The sequence below is a fragment of the Lasioglossum baleicum genome, chromosome 14 (genome assembly GCF_051020765.1).
Source record: "Lasioglossum baleicum chromosome 14, iyLasBale1, whole genome shotgun sequence".
Taxonomy (NCBI): Eukaryota; Metazoa; Arthropoda; class Insecta; order Hymenoptera; family Halictidae; genus Lasioglossum; species Lasioglossum baleicum.
Window position 1 is genome coordinate 11,924,170 of NC_134942.1, and position 6,714 is coordinate 11,930,883.

Here is a 6,714-nt window from a genome sequence, read left to right on the forward strand (position 1 = left end):
CGCCCGAAAATTTTTCGAAAATTAAGTAGTACAACTCTATCGCAAGGCAGACGGTCGAAAATTTTGCGAGAATCGAATGAATACAGATATTTATCCAATACAAAACTTTATTTTTGTGTAATTTGAGAAAGTTCTCTCCATCCAAAACATTTGAAGATGTTAATCTGATTCTACTATCGAATATACTTGTACAGAATGGGGAAATAAGGACGCATTAACTGTTGTACACATAATATTCTTTATTTTTCACCAAAAAGATTAGAATATTAAACGTGTATCGTGGTGAGATGAGAAGATGGTCGCTGGAAATATTGTGGTGACGTGTGCGAATGCTCCACAGGAATTGTCGTCTTTAACCGACATATTGTTGATAGAATATTTCTTAGGAGTGTAGATAGTCAGACCTGGTGTTAGACTCCTCTTGTCCTTGTGTCGCGTTGCGGGGCTAATCTTCCCATCACCACGTCACATATGCAACATAGAACAAAATAGAGTAATCAGTTCTTGCTAATACGCCTAAATCCGCAAAATATTGGTAAAACATGGAGCGCGACACCGAAACGATACGTGGGCTCCTATAGCCCCCTGAGGCAGAAAAAGCCCATGAGATGCAATGTCTGTACCACCGACGAGATACTGCTAATGGCCCTTAAGTTTTGATTCGCAAAGAAGAAACATGAACCGGAGCAGAAGGCTCTTTAAGAAAACACCATAGTATCCGAGTGACACGATCTTCCATAAGGCTAGCAGCCTTTAATAGTATCTGGTCGGTGACACGATGTATGGCTGTTTTTACCAGCTGACATTAATTTATCGATGGACGATTCACAGTTGATAAAACGGTGTTGGACGTTGTTTTACCATCTCATGAAAACGTCCACTTCTACAGTTACCAACATACAATAAAAAGAATTTTATTCTTTTCGTTACAAGATTTATATTTTTATTGTTCATACGAAATCATATTTTTAGAAGATTAATTTAGGTTTCATAATCGAATGTGATTGATTTCAGCTGAATAAACTTGATACTTTTAAAAATATACCGATTTATACTTTCTTCTTTTCTGTGTAGTAATAATATTCAAAGTAGCTTCCCTATTGTCAACTAATAACACATATTTAATACACCTTATCTACCGAACTAATAATATTCATAATACCATCTGTATCGAACTAATAATAATTGTAGACAAATTTTAAGGAAGTGGAATTAAATGGAATCTCATTTTCCGTGGTAGTAGCCCCTTCTCAAATCTGAAATAAATTAAGTCGTACTAAATTCTGTCATATTTTATATCCTGGCATTTTTTGAAAATTTTCAGGAGCCATAATTGCATAAAGATTTGCAGTCTCTACATAGTATATATAATAATAATATTCAAAATACCTTTTCTATCGAACTAATAATATAAATATCACCAAATTATTTACCAAACTAACAATATTGAAAATACTTTCTCAATCGAACTGGGTAATAATATTAAAAATACCTTTCCTATCAAACTTGAATAATATCATCTTTCATATTCCAATAATTGATCTCTTCAATCTTAAAAAAACGCAGAGGATATGATCAGAAATCTAATAAACGAGAAAATGGTTATAGAAGCTAGCAATATGAACCTTACGAACTAGCAGGACTACTCAAAAAATAGGTTGACGGAACGCATAAACATAAACGAATCATTTAAAATGAAACGCCAAATCTTCGCGTTGCAATAGATAAGTGTGAGGTTACTTGGTGATTTCAGCAGTCGTCGAGCAGGAAGAGCAGAAAAATATCGTGAGGTTCACGTTTCGAGGTGTGAATTATCGATATAAAAAGGGAATGAAGTCCATTATATCCGGAGGCGACAATATAAGGGGTGACGTTACGACGGAAAGTTGTGAGCCAAGCAATTTCGTTCTTAGGAGGCTGTATTACAGCGCTGAATAAATCTTGAGCAAGCTACCTTACTTCGCGGACCTACTTAGAGATTATTATCAGTTGCGATACGTGACAAAGTGCAAACGGTATTCCACTTCTCCAAACTTCCTATGACGATAAACTCAACATGCGAGATCAAATGCTCAGCAATTTGGGTATCGTTTTATATGCGCCGATAACTGTCTCGCAATTTTCAAAATGGTGCATGTCAACAGAATGCACGTGCAAGAAATACATATTCGTTCTCAATAGCTAAAATCTTGATTCGAACAAAGCTTATATGTAAACAGCGGATCTTTATGCAAAATAAAAATGTTCTACCTGATTTGCAACAAACTGAAGTGAAATTGAAAATTGTATTCTTAGTTAATATGTTCAATAACAGTATTTTTAAATTCTTCTAATGTTGTCACTGTCTTAAATTACACCTACTCATTTTTGTCACAAATGCATAAAATCCGCTGTCTACTTATATGGTTTAAAGCAATAAATAAATAATAATAATTATACGGTGTTTTTCAACACTGTTCGTATTTTGAAAATTATCTCTATTACAATTTAACTCGTAAAATTTGCTGTGGGCAATCCACGGCGCGAAAATTTCGTTTTTAAACGTGTGATAAATTATGGTGATTACAGTGCTGCTGAGTGTTTATTTGTAATTTGCGAATATCAGTACTTCGCGCGTAAAGGAATTATGAGAATTCAGCGAGGCTAGACTTTTATTGAAACCTTTATTGGTTTAATGTGAAATCATTAACTTATGCAAGCAATGTTAATATTTATTATTAAGGATATTTATTATTAAGGAGGATATTTTTTAATTTTTAAGAACAACTTAAAATGAAATATATATTAGCAAGAGAATAATTCTTTCCTCGCGAGTTATCATTTTAACTTCATAGAATTTTCAATCAACTTTATTATATGTATTCAGTGAGATTATTTTATTATGAACTATTAAAACAATATGTTCGTTCCATGAGAGGCATTTCTTGGTACTCATATTAAAAATGCAAATAACAATAAATAATCTGTTTAAGTGTTCATAGAAATCTTAATCTGCCTTATAAAAAGATATTAAACAGTCTTTTTAATAACAATGAATAAAACATATGGAAAATGAGGAACAGAAGTAATAAAAAATATTTGTGCATAATGTGCAGATGATGCATAAAGTGATAAATCACAGGATAATCGCAAGAAAGTTTTATCTTATTATAAAATCAGCTTCAAAGGGGTGGAAAGAAAGATCGAAGTATTATGAATTCCATTAGTATTCCAAAGACCCTTTTCCCAATGCCACCCTAAATTTTCTGAAGTGACGACTAGTCTCTAGGTAGCAATTGAAAACTTTAGAAATCACAGATCGGAATCGCACGAAGACTTCTCTGCCGATTATAATGTTTGTACAAAAACCGAATAAAAATACGTTCATTTTTATTAGATCCCTCGGATCAAAGCAAATATGTTTGTTACTTGGAACGGAGCAATGCCAAATTCACATAATTTAATAGTATGCTTTGTTGAGCTAATATTTCAAATAAATTTATATTTAACACACATCATTTAATTTGATACACATCATTTAATTGTTAAGAAAGATTTTTGCTCAGATTTGGTGTTTGAACATCTTTTTGAATTTGCTTGGGTATGGACAATAAATAACAATTGATTAACAATAATGAGGACATTGTTTTAACTTGAATTTCCACTAACAACATTTTCTAACAAGTTTGCTACCACCATTTTCTTCGTAGCTTATTTTCATTGCTAAAATATTTTACTAAATGCAATGTACTTTTATGAAGTATTAAAAATATACTACGTAAAATTAGTTTAAACATCTTTATGTAACCATGAGATCATGAACGTCACACGTGCATGATGGCGATGATGAAGGTGTTAAAATTATAATAAGAAATTTTTTTACTTCTATTTTCTTTAAATAACAGGAAATAATTTTTCACTATTATTTTACTATTAAACTGTGAGATCATGAACGTCACGCATGCATGATGGTGATCATGAAGGTGTTAAAATTATAATAGGAAATTTTGTTGCTTCTATTTTGTTCGAGTTACAGGAAATATAATTTTTCAGATCAATTTCAATTTAATTTTTGAAGGTGAGATAGTAAGAGAAATGTTCGGCATTGTGGACGAACTACATTTGAAACAAATAATCTAACGATCAAGGTCACTGTTCCAGTTAACAAGCTGCTACTCCATTTTTCGTGTCTTAATTCTCCTGACCTATCCTCTATATCTTCGAGGACAAAGTAAGTTAACAGAGCGTAAGAATGAGAGCTGTTCTTCTATTTATTGACCTTGGATAGCCAATATCTTCCCGAATGGCTATAATCAATTCATTAATAAAGGGCCAGGAGACACTTTACTGTTCCGAAGTTCCCAGATTTTAAACATAAAACAAAATGAAAGAAAAATTTATTTATATAATGATTAATTTCTGTGACCAATTGCTTGCCTTATTATTTTTTACTGACATTCGCAAGTTGTCCAACATATCAATAATAATAATTTCATGTTTTCTTTTTAATACATTGTTTTCTAAGGTTTTTGATTTATAAGTTATTATTATACACATTTCTTCATTATGTATATAACGAACATAGTTAAACAATAATTCTTTATACATTTGTGAACAAATTTAAGAATATTGCTTTATTATGTTCAAGTTATTCAAAAAGTTATTATGGAAAGAAAAACATTTTTACGTTACCCGAGTTGCTTGCAATTGGTCCAGGAAACTTCAATTTCGAATAGTTATAATAATTACGAGACGATGTTACAATGAGTATTGAAGAAAACATTCGTTATAATTTTATGTTAATATTAAAAAGTTTATCATTGGCACATCACATATTTATTATATGAAAAATTAATAATAAAACTACAATATTTATGATAAAATTCGTGTTAAATATTTCAGTGATAAGACACCTGTATTTTCAAGCCATTAAATGGTTGAGGCAGCGTAAAAGTAAAGATTGTAGTTAATATTGAATGAAGTGTTTATGATAATTTTATTTTAATATTAAAAATTTTCTATAAATCTGCAATATTTATGGTAAAACGTATTTCAATAATAAAATATTGAGACAGCGTAAAATTAAAGATTAATTAATACTGAATAGGATATTCATTACAATTTCATTTCAACACTAAAAATTTTGTTGAAAAATGTATGCAAACAAGGGCTGCAGTTCCAAGACAAAATATTACTTTTTACAAAAAAAAAATTCTGTTTTAGCCCAGTTTCCTGCAGGAATCTCGACTCTTGGCACGATATAGAAATAACACGCGAGAGGAGGCCAGGCTCAAGACGGTTCTCGTCCGCGTCGTGAGGGAAAGGTCCTGATAAAAGATCGACGTGGATCGTGGGAGGGAAGTTGCTTACGTTATTTAAGCTCGAGGGTCGCAGTCCACGTCTCTCTGTCCCTCTCTCTCCCTCTCTCTCTCTTGGCTTGTCGACAGCTGAGATACGATCTGCTGTTCACCAGGCCGGAAGGTGGCCAGGCGGAATTCTTCAGTTTCGAAAAATCGTCGACGTCTGCGAGTGCTGAGTCGACGCGTTGCGGGGACGGCGAAATGTAAGGGTGTCTCGAGACCGCGAAGTAGGCTCGAGAACGGCTCGTATTCGGCCACGATCGAATACCACGATTTCTCGCTTTCCGTTCGGCTTGCTGCTGATTTGTCACACCCTTCCTTGCCACTTAACATCTCGCCGCAACGTCGAATGAAAGATCACTCGAGCATCGTGCGAATATCTCCGGGAACACCGATTCCGACAGATTAGGCTGACGCGAATAAAAATGCTTAAGCTATGTCCACACCGAAGCAACGTTGAACCACTTCCTGTCGCCTCTTGTCGACCCTTCTTCTTTTTCCAAGATACATATCAACGAAAAGTTCCTTGTTTTTGCTTCGACGTGGACTAATTTGTGTGCTTAATTTGTTCAATAGGTTGAAAATAATATAAAAATATTTTAAAATTCGTCTAATGTTTTTCATGTTTTAAATTACACCTACTCATTTTTGTCATAAATGCAGAAAATCCGCTATCTATCTATAACGATACTTATTCAAAGGAGAATATACACTGGTGGAATTAATTCTGGACACTTTGAATAAAAATATTCTTTATTTCATATTTGTGTAGAAAATGTATATATTCTGCTATGCTAAATAGATACCGTAATATTTTTATATTGTAATCTAATTATATTGTAATATAATGTGTGTACTTAATATTTTCACATGATTTGTGAATGTTTTAAAATTTTAATTTAAGAAAATTTTTGCCCAACTCTGCTTTGAAAACAACAAAGCTATTTGCGGTGATAACGTTAGGTGACTCACCCTATATTAAATAATTTGAATAAACGTGAAATTTAAGTATAAAAATTTTAAAGTGTCCAGAATTAATTGCACTAGTGTAGCATGGTTCAGACAGCATTGCGGTAGCATTGTGGTAGAACATGATAACGACATAAGCAACGTGAAGATTTTTTCCCATTTCGATGGACTATTGGTGAAGAGCGACATGACAGAGGTGTGGGGGGTGTAGCCTTAATTAATAGGTGTGGTATTACACACGAGGATCCACCGATCGCAATTTATGCCTCTTATAAATCAAGTTAACCGACGTGCACGAAACCCATGAAATCCGCATCGAAGGTGGTAGGTAAGTTGTGGTTTGATTGACGGAAGCCAGTAAATGGGAGCATCGCCACCCCGAGATGTCATACAGAGGTGCTGGAAA